This window comes from Lissotriton helveticus, chromosome 4_2 (assembly GCF_964261635.1).
Source record: "Lissotriton helveticus chromosome 4_2, aLisHel1.1, whole genome shotgun sequence".
Classification (NCBI taxonomy): Eukaryota; Metazoa; Chordata; class Amphibia; order Caudata; family Salamandridae; genus Lissotriton; species Lissotriton helveticus.
Window position 1 is genome coordinate 1597836 of NC_136064.1, and position 14458 is coordinate 1612293.

Consider the following 14458-nt stretch of genomic DNA (forward strand, 5'->3'; position numbering starts at 1 on the left):
TGCTTTACACATTATGTAGGGAGGAAGGAGGGTGGGAGTAGGGCGCGACTAGAGCGCTCTCCCCGACTGCCTCACTCAAGATGGCGCCCACCGCCGCCGAGTGTCAGCTAAGGAGCGGTAGGGCGGATTTAAAAGAAGAAGAGAGGTGTTTAGGGTGTCAGAGTGCCTAAGGTACAATTCCCCTTAATTTTAAAGCCCCCAGAGATGAATTACAAACAATTTTAAAAACGAGTTAAAAGCGCTCAAAATGCGGTAATCACGATACTATTAAAATTATAAATCCAGATTTGCTCGTTTTTGTACACAGCAGTCGCTCGCAGCCCCAGTTCCCCTCGCTAGGGAGAGCTTCTGAAGGGCGCAGAGCTCTGCAACAGTTCGATTAAAATACACCAGGAGGGCGGGAGTAGGGCGCGACTAGAGCGCTCTCCCCGACTGCCTCACTCAAGATGGCGCCCACCGCCGCCGAGTGTCAGCTAAGGAGCGGTAGGGCGGATTTAAAAGAAGAAGAGAGGTGTTTAGGGTGTCAGAGTGCCTAAGGTACAATTCCCCTTAATTTTAAAGCCCCCAGAGATGAATTACAAACAATTTTAAAAACGAGTTAAAAGCGCTCAAAATGCGGTAATCACGATACTATTAAAATTATAAATCCAGATTTGCTCGTTTTTGTACACAGCAGTCGCTCGCAGCCCCAGTTCCCCTCGCTAGGGAGAGCTTCTGAAGGGTATAGTCTCTTAGACATCTGGAATTCCAGAACATCACCTGATATTGTAACCCTGGCAGATGATTCAGACGGAATTTCTGAAACTCTTATTGCCAAACCTGAAAGACATTTTGATCTGTTTCACCCTATTTCTATCTCTTCCAATCGAGATCCCTAACTTGAAAGACTCAGCTGGTTCCAAAACAAATTAAAGGTTCAAGCCATTGCTTTGCTATTTGTATATTTATTTATTTGTATATTTTTGTATATTTCTAAAGCGCAAACAATCGCTCCGAAAGGAGCATCCTGGCGCTGACTAAACAGTGTGCAATAAAATCAAACCGGAAAAAGCTATATGAGGGAGATTGCATAATCGTCAGAAAGCAAAAAAATCCACGTTTTGAGTAGTTTTCTAAATTGGTTGTCCTGAGTTAGAGTTCTAAGATGGTTAGGGATAGAATTCCACGCTTTACCAGATAAGAAAGACAAAGACTTGCCTCCTTTAGTCTTAAGTTTGAATTTTAACGGCTTGATTAGATTCTGACTTGAGGATCTTAAGGTCCTTACGGGACTGTAATGTGGAAACCGTTTGATGAGGTAAATCGGGCCAATGCCATTGAATGCACGGAATGCTATAATTAAGATTTTAAACAGTATTCTTTTAGGTAGAGGTAACCAATGAAGGGTTTTGAGTGCAGCATAGGCAGATGATCTCCTAGGTAACTTGAGCACAAGTCTAGCCGCTGCATGCTGCACGCCTTGGAGTTTTTTTGTGTGTTTTTCTTTTTGACGCCTGCCATCAGGCCGTTGCAATAATCAAGACGTGCAAGAATTAAGGCCACTGCCTTTCTTGAGTCAATGGGAAGAAGGTCAAAAAACTGTTTTAATGACTTAATGATGTTAAAACGGCTTCCTGCAACATTCCTGACATGTTGGTCGAAGGATAAAGCGGCGTCAAATAAAACTCCAAGATTTCTCGCTGATGCGACTACTTGCGGTGGCGCAGGGATGTCCTCAGGCCATTTGGTGGGACAGAATTGGAAATTTTTGCCAATAGGCAACATTTCCGTCTTGCTGGTGTTGCATTTAAGATGGTTTTGATTCATCCAACAGAAGACAGCTCTTAAACACTTCTTAAAATTCAACTCAGCATCTGTAGAATTGTTCTCCAAGGGGACAATCAACTGAGTGTCATCGGCATATGATGTTACTAATATGCCGTATGACTCGATTAAAGTGATGAGCGGAACCATGTATATATTGAACAATAAAGGGCTCAATATTGAGCCCTGAGGGACTCCAGAATGTACCTTCTTCTCCTTAGAGAGAAAAGTACCCAAAGAGATGGTCTGGGACCTGTCAGACAAGAAAGAGATTATCCACTCCAATGCAACGTCCATGATTCCTATATCCCTAAGTCTATTGATCAATAGGGAATGGGAGATGGTATCGAACGCCGCCGTAAGGTCGAATAGGATCAAGACGGCGTTCTTCCCCTGATCTTGTAGTAGCTTTATTGAAGCTGTGAGTTCAATCAGGGCAGATTCCTTAGAATGGTGTGAACGGAAGCCCGATTGCTGAGGATGAAGGATTTGATGGGTATCTACATAATTTTTTAATTCTTTGTGGACCATTTGTTCAGTGATTTTCCCCAGAACCGGGAGGAGTGAAATCGGGCGCAAATTAGCAAGGTCTGTAGGGGATTTATTTGCTTTTTTCATAAGAGATCTCACGATTGCGTGCTTCCACTCGCTAGGCACAATGCCTGTGCTCAGGGAGGCATTAACAATCTCATTTATGATGGGGTTAACCACCTCAATTACTTGGTGGAGGATTCTTGGAGGACATGAATCTGAGGGGGCACCAGATTTGCATGACACGCTTGCCTCACGTGTCTGGAGAAGCGTAAGCGGAGTGAAGGTGCTGAAACAGCCCTTCAGATTCTTTCCACAATCCGGTGGAGTAGCTCACAAAACTTGACAAGGAGCTTGGAAGTCCTTTTGTATTTGTGAAATCTTTTCTTCAGAGAAGTCCGCTATCTGATTGCAGAATTCTAGAGACGGAGGGATTTCTGGTTGTAGGGCCCTAGGATGAGTGAAGGACTTGACGATGGAGAAAAGCTTTTTTTGCTTTTGTTTGGCTGTGTTAATAGCATTAATATAAAAATCCTTCTTAGCTGTTTTGATCGCCGTGAGGTAAATTTTTCTCTGCCGGGTATACAGGCTTCTATCTGTCAGGTCGTAAGTTTTTCGCCAGTTACGTTCTTTTTTTCTGCATAATAGATGCAGTTTTGCTAGTTCAGGTGAAAACCAAGGGGGATTAATCTTCCCTTTTTTCCCTTTACCTTACAGGCGAATCTGTGGGAATCTGTCCTTAATCTCCTGTCGCATCCACTTATGAAAGCATTTAGAGCCCTGGGCAGCATCGCCAGGCGTGATGGAAATAAGTGGCGCAGCGATAGGGTTCAGCTTCAAATTAGCCTCTACTCGTGTCCAGTTAACTTGGTTCCCTAAATTGTGAGTGAGTTTGACTGGAGGTTGGGGCTTTGAGAGCTTGATGTGAAAGGGGACCAAGAAATGATCTGACCAAATCTGCGGGACTGGGGGCTGAGTCTCTAGAAGGGGAAGATTAGTGCATATTCCGTCCAAGGTATGGCCGGCTTGATGAGTGGGCTGTGTGACAGTTTGTTGAAGATCAAAAATCTCCAAGGTTTGGAGAAAATTCAGTGACTGTGTGTCTGATGTGGATTCCAAGTGTAAATTAAAATCACCCAAGAATGTGAAATGTGGATAATGTACTAAGAATTGGCCCAAAAAGTCACTTAGTGAGTCTAGAAATGACAGGGCACTGCCTGGAGGGCGGTAAATCAAGCCGCCTGAAAAAGACGATAATCATTTAGCTTGATAGAAAAGCTCAGACCTTCAACCCATTTTAGGGGAGCTAAAGGAAAGGTATGACATTTCATATGGCTTTTGAGCACTACCGCCACTCCTCCTTTTCCTTTCATTCTATCCTGTCGGAAGATAGTGTAGCCAGGTGGAAGGGCAGCAGCTACATCAGGGTTGCTGGACTCTGTCAGCCAAGTCTCCGTTATAAAGAGACAATCTAAGTTTGAGTCAACAATAAGATCGTATAGATCTTGACTGTGGCAGCCCATAGAGCGGGAGTTTATTAGACCCCCTTTAAAATGTGACATAGGTACAATACGGTTGTATAGAGGGGACTGTATCTTAATTGGAGTCTTAATTGGAGCCCAGGGAGAAGACCACAGACAGGATCTACACGAAAATGGTCCTCTGATTTTGGCCATATCGATCCTACAAGGACAACCCCTGGGCATAGTGAGGTTCATGAGCTCATTTACCGGATAGCGACGGGCGGACTGCGATTGAACAGCCCCTCCAGCGCCTGTCGCGGACGGGCGCAGACGGACTTTCCTTTGGCGCGCCTTCGGCTTGGACTTTCAAGAGTCCAAATTATTTAACCACCACTGGAACTCCTCTAAGGCCTCCACTGTTTGCTTTGCATCCTCTCCAGACCAAAGATCCATTTAAAAGGCAGAAGCCTTCAAACAATCCAGTGCTCTGTAATAACGTGCTCCTGGAAACACTACCTGAATATAAGCTTGCATTTAAGTGGAGAGGAGGCTTATCACCCGTGCAAATGCTATCATTGCCTGAATACTGACTCCCTCAAAATGAACTTGATCTCTGACTTTATTCTATTCACCATCTGTGGTAACAACCTCAGTTCTGTCCCAAACATGTCTACCTGAAAACAACAGAATTGCAGTAGATTTTACCTTGTTAACCACAAACCCTAAATGGCAAACTGTCCAATTCAAATGAACAGAAACTTGAGTCCTGGATAGAAAATCATTGAAATTCATCATCATTCTAACACCTCTGTCTCTTAGAAAACGTACTACAGGCTGAATCACCTTGGTAACATGCAAAGGAACTGAGCTTCGACCAAAGGGAAGACACTGAAACAGTTTACCTTCACAACAAGGCTACGCTTGAGGGCGATAGTGTGCTTTACAAATGCAGATAACAAAAGCGGCAAGCAGCTTAAGTAAGTGTTAAGCATCCTTTAAATTCAGATTTTCTAACCAATCTTCTTTTTACAAGATGTCCCTCAGGAGGTGAATACACTCCATCTTGAATTGTTTGGGATCCACTTAACGATTTAGATTTACATCCTTCAAATTTATCATGGTGCTCCAGCCCTTGCTGTTCTTCTCCACCAAAAATAATCACATATCCCTTCATGCATTCTTGCACCAGCAGAATTGCCCCTTTCTTGAGCATCAACGCTACTTATGTCGCCACCAGATCTTTTTCCGTATAATCTAACTGTCTGGGCTATCTCTCTTTTGTACTGGTAACCCTATGACCACTACTACATACCCTGAACTGGCTGCAACACCCAACAGTTGCTATTCTAAACAGATGCTTAATTTATCTCCAACCTTTCTTGGGAAGAATCATAAAAAGGACTCCTACTCACCTTGCTGTCCGTCTGACTTCTGGCCTTTCCCACTGATCAGCCTTCGTCTTATCCTCCATCTTTTGGAAAAGAAATCTGTAGCAGATTGGAACACTCTAAAATGTCCTTTGCCTTGCTACTGGGTTTGAGACTTTGCAGTTCCTTGGCAGAGAAAGGTCCCCTTCCCCCAGCCCTTGCAAAAACACCATTAACTCCAAATATGCGTTCTAGTGAAATATGGGTCTTATCGAGGGCCGTAAAAGTGATAACATACTTGCCAATACGTTTGACCAATACCCCCAGCCCAACTCCAAACAATACTCTCTCTTTTCACAAAGTCTGCTAACTTAGGACTAATCCTCAGTATTGCTTTGCAACTCTGCAGTTAGTGCTGAGTTAGCTGCACCCATAAAACAAATAGGTCACTGGCCTCCGAGCATTGTTATGTTATGTTATGTTATACTGGGGTTTTATATAGCGCACGGCTACTCAAAGAGTGTCCCGGCGCTTTGTTTTGCAAGCTATCTACAACACAACAAGAGAAAAATAGATAAAAACAGAAAGGAAACCAACGGAGCTCAGAAAAAAACTAAGAAGTGAAAAGCCAAGTTTTGAGCCCCTTCCTAAAGGCCAACAAGTTTGGAATACTGCGCAGGGCCATTGGCAGCTTATTCCACAACTGGGGCGCCAGTAGTCTAAAAGAGCGGCCACCGATGCGTGCCCTCTTCACACGAGGCACTGCAGCAAGAAACAAGGATTCTGACCTCAGTGACCTGACTGGATGGTAGAAGGTCAGTCTTTTTTGGAGATATTTCGCACCGGAGGCGTGCAGGGCTTTGTGCGCCAGAGTCAGGATCTTAAAAATTATCCGCTTCCGGACAGGAAGCCAGTGCAGTGCCTCCAGGAGACCCGAGGCTCTAGCACGGCGAGATAGTCCAAAGATGGCCCGAGCTGCTGAGTTCTGGACCACCTGTAACCGTTGAAGCAGATATTCCGGCAGGCCGAGATAGAGAGCGTTAGCATAGTCAATTCTCGAGCCAATTATCGCCTGCACGGTGATCTTCCTGTGTTCCTGCGATAACAAAGGGAGAAACTTACGCAACATCCGGAGCAAGCCGAAACAGGTGCCCGTGAGACCAATTATCTGTGAGCGCAGTGTGAGGCCGTTGTCAATCTTAATCCCAAGGTTTTTCGCCACCTGGGACGAACTTGCTGGTGGAAACATGTTCTCAGGCCACCACACTTTCCAGTCCGGATCCGAACTGCACCCGAAAAAGAGGACCTCAGATTTATCCGAGTTGCACTTGAGGCTGTGATGTTGAAACCACTGAAATACAGCCTCAAGGCAACCCTGGATCCTACCTCCATCGAAATCCGCACCCCTCTCACAGGTGAAGAGGAGCTGGGTGTCATCCGCGTAGGAAACGATCTGGGCCCCGAAAGACTCCGCCAGAGCCGCCAGAGGGGTCATGAAGATGTTAAATAGAGTTGGGCTCAATACTGAGCCCTGAGGAACTCCGACACCCAGTGGCGACATCTCGGCGGAGCAGGCGGAGGCCCAGACCGTTTGTCGACGGCCTGCCAGGAATGATCGAAACCACTGGAGCACCGTCCCCCTGAGACCAATCTCTGAGAGTCTTACAAGGAGGCCCTCATGGGGGACGGTGTCAAAGGCCGCCGACAGATCTAACAACACCAGCATCGCCCTACCACCCGAGTCCAGCACCTCCTTAATCGCCTCCGAAACTTCCAGGAGAGCAGTCTCGGTGCTAAGATTGGTGCGGAAACCCGATTGAGTGGGGTGCAGTAGACCATGGGACTCCAGATAATCGGCCAGCACCTTGTGCACATGCTTTTCAATGATCTTCGCGAAAGCAGGCAAGAGTGAGATAGGCCTGTAGTTTGCCAACACCTCCGCATCCAAACCGGGTTTTTTAAGCAGGGGGATAATCATTGCCTGCTTCCAGGACTGAGGAACCACACCCTGTACAAGAGAACAATTCAACAGAGGGTTCACATATAGATTAATGATAGCTGCCATTTTTGCCAGAAACTTGGCAGGGCAGGCGTCCCGGGGAGAACCTGATTTGAGACAAGCCATCAGATCGAATGAGGCGGTCATAGAGAGAGGAGGAAAAGTTGACAGGGCCACACCTGCACTAGGCGAGGTGGCAGCAACATTCTCCACCCAACAAGGCGCCTCGGGTCCCTGCACAGGGAAAGAGTCTTGGATCGATTGGATCTTAGAGGTGAAAAAATCCGCGATCGCTCTGACCCAAGGGGCAGGAGGGGGGGTCTGCGTCGGTGCACTCCGTGAAGTCGTAAACTCCCGCACAATAGCAAAAAGCTCCTTACAGGAATTGGAGGCAGCTTCGATTTTTCTCGCGAAGTAAGCCTTCTTCGCAGAAAGGATGTCTCGATGATAAGCTTTCGCCAAGGACCTGTAAGCAAGCTTCGCTGACGGGTCGTATTTCGCGCGCCATGCTCTTTCCCCTACCTTACATTGTCGACGTGAAGCCGCCAACGCTTCCGTAAACCATGGGGCGGATGCACCTTTATCAGGTTGGCGCGAAGGCCTCAGAGGGGCAAGATCATTTAACCTTTCTGAGAGCCAGGTCTGAAATCGCCCCACATCCTCATCTAAATCCCCCATCGGGGCAAAAGGATGGTCCGCGCACGACTGTGCCAGTAGTTCCGGAGTGACCCGGTGAAATCCCCTAAATCCCTGGGAGGCTAGCCGGGGGGCAGCGGAGGGCTTCCTGACTTCCAAAAGAAAGAATTTAACCAGCCTGTGATCAGACCAAAGCACCTGAATAGGAGCAAGCATCTCTATAGGGGTCGTAGAGAAAGTTAGGTCCAGGGTGTGTCCTTTCTCATGAGTCGGCCCGACGTGATAAGGCACCAGGCATTAAGCAGCAAAATGTCCACTTCAACAATGCGCCTCTTCGGGCATATCCAAGATACATACCAATTTGCCAAGAAAAGCGGTTGGATATTTTGTGCTAAGGTTTAATGCCTTAACTAAAATCTTTCTCTGGTCACATCCAAGGTGGAATAGAAAGTTAATTAAATCTGGTTGCAGAGTAGAACAGGCTTTTCTAGAGATCAGGGGCCTATTGTGCCCCGCTCTTATCACCGATTTGCCCTCCTTTTTCACGAGTCTGTCTGCCCTGCCATTGCTTGATATATTTAATATTTACTCATGTGGTCCTTTGGCAATCACTCTGCACTCCTAGGATTCAGACTGAGAACGTCTCCCATCCTTCCAGGTTTTTAACAACATCCTTTTCCCATAACTTGTCAGAAAATTCCTTCCCTACATCCGGCTCACATCCATCCCCCTAAATGGGTTTCAACAAAATACTCTAAGCCAGAAGAAACTTCAGACCAAGGGACTTTTGATAACAGATGAGAATTTTGAGTACCGCATAGGACACCTCTTTATGCGCTGCCCCATTCTTAACATTGGCAAGCAGGGCATCACCCACCTGAGCCATCATTCAAACTAAGATCAACCTTTGTTTTCCTCTGTTTTTTCCACCTCTTTTCTCAACACTCTTCTCACTCTTATCTAAATATCGGAACTCCCTTTTTGATCCCTCATCCTTGTTTTTTTCCACCCAAGACTGATTTCATTACTTCTTTAATCAATTCCTTAATCAATTCCTGTAATTGCATCTGAATGAGCCTCTTCAGAATTTCTTCTTTTTGAGTCTTACTAGACACTGTACTTGCTTCTGCGTGGCTTTCAGCCAATTATATTGGGGGAAAACAGTAATCCATTGTCTTTTATCCACTAAAGATAAACTCAGCATGAACAAAAACCCTGCCAAAGACTCACGGGCACAACGGCCACTGAAAAAGTGATAGTTGCATCCAACAGAGTCACCGCAGACTTGCAATAACGTAAACTAATGGAAGCTAGTGGGCAAGATCCTAATTCAAAATGGCTGCCTACTCTCATGGGACCTACACAAGAAGACTTTTTCTACTTCCATGAGTATAAAAGACATGCAGGAGCTCCCACGAGCGCCCAGCTGCACCTCACCCTGCTTACTCTCTACTCCTGAGGTGGAAAGCCGGGAGGTGAGAGACACGTTGCGAATTGTGCTGAAAGCTAAGCTTCGATTTTAAGATTTTTAGCTTGTATTTTTATGTATATTGTGGCTAAATAGCCGACTTTTTACCTACTAATTGGGGACTTCTGCAATGTGAAAGACTGTCGATTTTAGACTTTAGCTCGCATTATTTTAAAGCACTCACTGTTAAAGCGCTTGATTTCCGCTTACCTTAGACCCCGGCTGGACCCCCCCCGCAGCCGATCTGAGCGCTGCTAGGGGGCAGGAAAAACAAGCAAACAGCTGCCATCGTGGGGGAGGTGTGAGGGGAGCGCTGCTGCTGCCTGGCCACGCCCACCCCAAGACACTCCCATAAAAACATCTCTTTCTGCGACGCGGGGTAAAATGCTTACTCTCTACTCCTGAGGCGGAAAGCCGGGAGGTGAGAGACACGTTGCGAATTGTGCTGAAAGCTAAGCTTCGATTTTAAGATTTTTAGCTTGTATTTTTATGTATATTGTGGCTAAATAGCCGACTTTTTACCTACTAATTGGGGACTTCTGCAATGTGAAAGACGGTCGATTTTAGACTTTAGCTCACATTATTTTAAAGCGCTCACTGTTAAAGCGCTTGATTTCCGCTTACCTTAGACCCCGGCTGGACCCCCCCGCAGCTGATCTGAGCGCTGCTAGGGGGCAGGAAAAACAAGCAAACAGCCGCCATCGTGGGGGAGGTGTGAGGGGAGCGCTGCTGCTGCCTTGCCACGCCCACCCCGAGACACTCCTCCAATAAATGCCTGGCTCTCACAGGAGGCGCAGCGGGCGCGCCAAAGGCAAGCCCGTCTGTGCCCGTCTGTGAGCGCCCGGGAGCAGGGGCAGGACCCCCTGCTGGTTCCAACCTCCGGAAAAACTATAGCGCCTTAGAACTGCGGAAGCTATGTCCCCCTCTAGAATATCCCTGCCGACATAGTCTAAATGTAAATAATCAAGAGAAAAAATGTGCACATTGTGCTTTCTCAGTCAAAAGACATCTGGGATCAAGACACAAAGGGAAGATATTGAACCTGGCCTTACTAAATTGCCGCTCCCTAGGAAAACACAAGATGGAGGTGCACGACTACCTAACAGATGGTCGAACAGATGCCCTCTTTCTCACGGAAACGTGGCTGAACGCCACTTCGGCACCTGACATACTGATGGCCCTCCCACCAGGATACGATATCAAAAGAATAGACAGACCAAAGGGAAAAGGGGTAAGAATCGCTATAATCCATAAACAGGACTTGACCTGCACGCTAGAGGGAAGGGATCTTGACAAAAGCGAAACTGGCCTCTTCTACATCTCCGTTCACCAGGGATACTGCATCAGGGGATGTCTTATATATCGCCCCCCTGGCCCCGCAGCCACTTTCCCCACCCAACTGTTGGAAACCCTTACGCTCTCTGCTCTAGAACATGAAAGACTTCTCCTGTTAGGGGATTTAAATTATCATTTTGATGACCTCAAGAACAACGAGGCCCAGGAAATTAAACAGGAGTTAGCCGGCATCCAGATGCTACTTAAATCAGAACAACCTACTCACTGTCAGGGACATCTCCTAGACCCCATCTTTGCCAACTGAGATGCCTTAACCATAGACCCTCCCACTCCAGTCATATGGTCCGACCACCTCCTTGTAACTTTTAGGGTGTCGGTACCAGATGATGGACTACACAAGGAACCCGCCCACGCTAATAAACGCAGGAAATGGGATAAATTCTCCACAGAGGCCTTCAATAAAATCATAACACTAGAAGCCCTCCCGGGAGACAAAGATATAGAATCCGCCTGCTTAAATCTTAATAATCTGATTGTAAAGGCGCTGGACCAGACAGCACCATGGACTTATAAGGCTCTGGTTAGACGGACCAAATCCGCCCCTTGGTTCAATGGTGAACTTCGAGACCAAAAAGCAAAATGCAAAATTCACGAGAGGAAATGGCGGTTACACTACCATGAGGCAGACAGAATTGAGTACAAGAATAGGCTCAAAATATACCACGCGCTCATCCGAAAAACTAAGAAATCCTACCTCTGTACCAGAATCAAAGATGCTGACAACTCCATGAAGGAAATGTTTTTAGTTTACAGGGAACTCTCTGATCTCACTTCACTAGCCACCCACATGACGGGATCAGTCAAAACGTGCGACCTAATAGCAGAGTTCTTTGCTAACAAAGTGGACAAAATTTACGCTAGCTTCCCAGACAAGGCCAGAGCAGGCAGGGAACAGGTAGACAACTCATTACATATACAGGAGGATAAATGTCGCTCAGCATTTATAGTTCCGCCCAAAGAAACCCTATGCAGTATAGCTAACAGCATCAAATCTGGATCACCGAGTGATCCAGCAACCCCTAAAAGACTCTATGGCAGCATCACCATCCTGGAACCCCATATTAGTCACCTCCTGGCTCTCTCTTTCAGTACAGGACAAGTCCCCACCACATGGAAAAAAGCGACTGTCCTGCCTCTGAGGAAAAAACCCAATATCAGCATTGACAAATTGGACAACCTCAGACCCATCTCCCTTCTTCCCTACTTCGCTACAATCGCTGAGAAAGCTGTGAATACACAGCTTTCAGCATTTGCTGAAGCTAGTGGACTCCTCCATCCCTCTCAGTCGGGTTTTCGAGCCCATCACTCGACCGAGTCAGCCCTGTTGTCCTCAACAGAAGCCCTACGAGGATATGCTGACAAGGGCCAAACGGCGGCATTAATTCTCCTTCACCTTCGTGCCGCCTTCAACACTGTAGCCCACCACACACTGCTACAGTGCCTGAAAAAGGGAGGAGTGAGAGGAAAAGCCTGGGAATGGATGAAATCCTTCCTAACCGACCGAACCTTCCAGGTCGCCCAGGGCCAGTTCAAGTCTAAGGAAATAGAACTCAATCAGGGAGTGCCACAGGGCTCCAGTCTCAGCCCCACTCTTTTCAATCTATAAGTAGCCCCCGTAGGAGGAATTACAGAGACGTTTGGGGTTGAGATAGTATCGTATGCGGACGATACGCAATTGACTGTAACCCTAACACAACCTGAGAAGCAAAGCGCCTCCAACTTTGCAGCTTGTATGCAGAAGGTGGCACTCTGGATGGCAGACATTTGCCTACGCTTGAATGGCAACAAAAAGGAGGTACTGATCATAGGCAAAGCTCCATCAGTATGGACTTCAGCGTGGTGGCCGGAAGAGCTGGGTGATCTGCCCACACCTAGCCATTTAGTAAAGAACCTAGGGGTCTGGCTAGACAAAAACCTCACACTCGACCACCAAACCAAACAGGTAGCAGGAACCTGCTTCGGGATACTACGAGTCCTTAGAAAAACGCTCGACCTTATGCCTATATCGGTGCGCCAGACCATAGTCCACAGCCTAATAACATCTAGACTAGACTATGGGAATGTTCTGTATCTTGGAGCCAACGAAAAAAGTCTTTCTAGACTCCAACGAGTACAGAACGCAGCGGCCCGTCTGATCCTACAACTACCCAGGAGAGCTTCATCTAAAATAGCTCTGAGAACCCTCCACTGGCTCCCGATCAGGGAACGTGTGACTTTTAAGGCCTTATGTACAGGTCATCGCATTCTGCATGACAAAGGTCCAAGATACCTCCGCGGTCTTCTGAAATGGAATGAACCCACCCGACAACTGAGATCATGTGGGACGGGACAGGTAAATGTCCCGAGGGTCCAGACAGCCAAAATGGGCGGAAAATCCTTCAGAGTCCAAACGGCCAAGAAATGGAATCAACTGCCAGTGGAACTGCGCACCGAACCTTCAGAAACTAAATTCAGGAAAGACCTGAAAACAATTCTCTTCCCCAAAAACTAAAATCGAAAGAAGCGTCAGCAACGAACAACTTCTATTAGCATTTACAGCGCGGGGACACACTTGCTAGTGTAACCAGGCGCTCTGCAAAATACTAATAAATAAATAAATAAAAAGAAACAACCGAACATCACAGCCTCAGGACACAGTAAAATACACCAAGCTATACTCAAAAACAGACAAAAGAATATTCTCGTCGAAAAGTATCAATTACCCTCCTGATATTTAAAACTTTTCTAAAACTATCACTAGCTCTTTGACTAAATACACAACCTGTTCTAAATTAGCATTATGTAACTTTTGTTTTTTACATAAATGTACCTTACTATTACAGTAAACAGACCAGTCTCCATTAAAGGGCACCAAAATAACTCAATCAATCAGGATTTATAAAGCGCTGCTAATCACCCGTGAGGGTATTCAGGCGCTGAGAGTCAAGCTTCTTGGGTGTTATCAGTTAAACAACCAGGTCATGAGTTTCCCTTTGAAATCTTGGATGGTAGGTAAGGTAGGCAGGAGGCAGGAGAAGGAGCTTCCTCCGCTGTTGCTTTGGCAGCTGCGACGGCTGTGAGAGAGTAAGGCAGAGCGCAGGTGTCTTGCGGGTTGGTTGGTTGAAGCTCAGGCGGTGGTTAATGAATGCTGATCCTTGATTGTGCAGGGCTTTGTAGGTGTGTTAGCATCTTGAATTGGCATCTCTTATGGATGGGTAGCCAGTAGAGTCTTTGGTGGAGGGGTGATGTGTGTCCATTTGGGGAGGTGGAGGATGAGTTGGCAGCTGAGTGCTGTACGGCCTGTAGTCTCTTCAAGAGGTGTGTGGTAATTCCTATGTAGAGTCCATTGCCATAGTCCAAGAGACTGGTGATGAGGGCTTGAGTGACAAAGCATCTGGTGATGACTGGAAGCCAACTTAAGATCTTTCTGAGCATGCGAAGAGTGAGGAAGCAGGCAGAGGAGCCTGCATTGATCTGGTTTTTCATGATGAGTTTTTTTTGTCCAGGATGATGCCGAGATTCCAGACATGGTCAGTGGGGGATGGTAAGGACCCAATTCCGTGGTCCACCAGGAGCAGTGCTACGGGAAGGTGTTGTTCCAGAAGATAAGTACTTCTGTTTTGCCTGTGCTGAGTTTGGATGCAAAACAGCTACCTCAATCAGTGGCGCTGGTCATGCATGAGCGGAACTTGGCCCTTATTGTGGAAGGGTCGTCAGATAGGGAGCGGATAAGCTGGGTGTTGTCTGCACAGTCGATGATGTTCAGTCCATGTGCTCTGACAACGTTGGCAGGGGGTGGTCATGTGAACGTTGAACAGAGTGGGATGAGCAATGAACCTTGAGGGACGCCGCAGAT

At 46.8% G+C, this 14458-nt stretch overlaps 1 long non-coding RNA gene across 1 annotated transcript in view; it reads right to left on the minus strand.

Annotated features, from left to right (window-relative positions):
• LOC144752167 (uncharacterized) overlaps positions 1-9564 on the minus strand; it is an 85775-nt gene extending 76211 nt beyond the window's left edge. The window contains exon 1 of the long non-coding RNA XR_013594036.1: positions 9478-9564. This is a non-coding gene — a long non-coding RNA (uncharacterized LOC144752167). The remainder of the gene's footprint in view (positions 1-9477) is intronic.
• Between the last annotated feature and the right edge of the window lie 4894 nt (positions 9565-14458).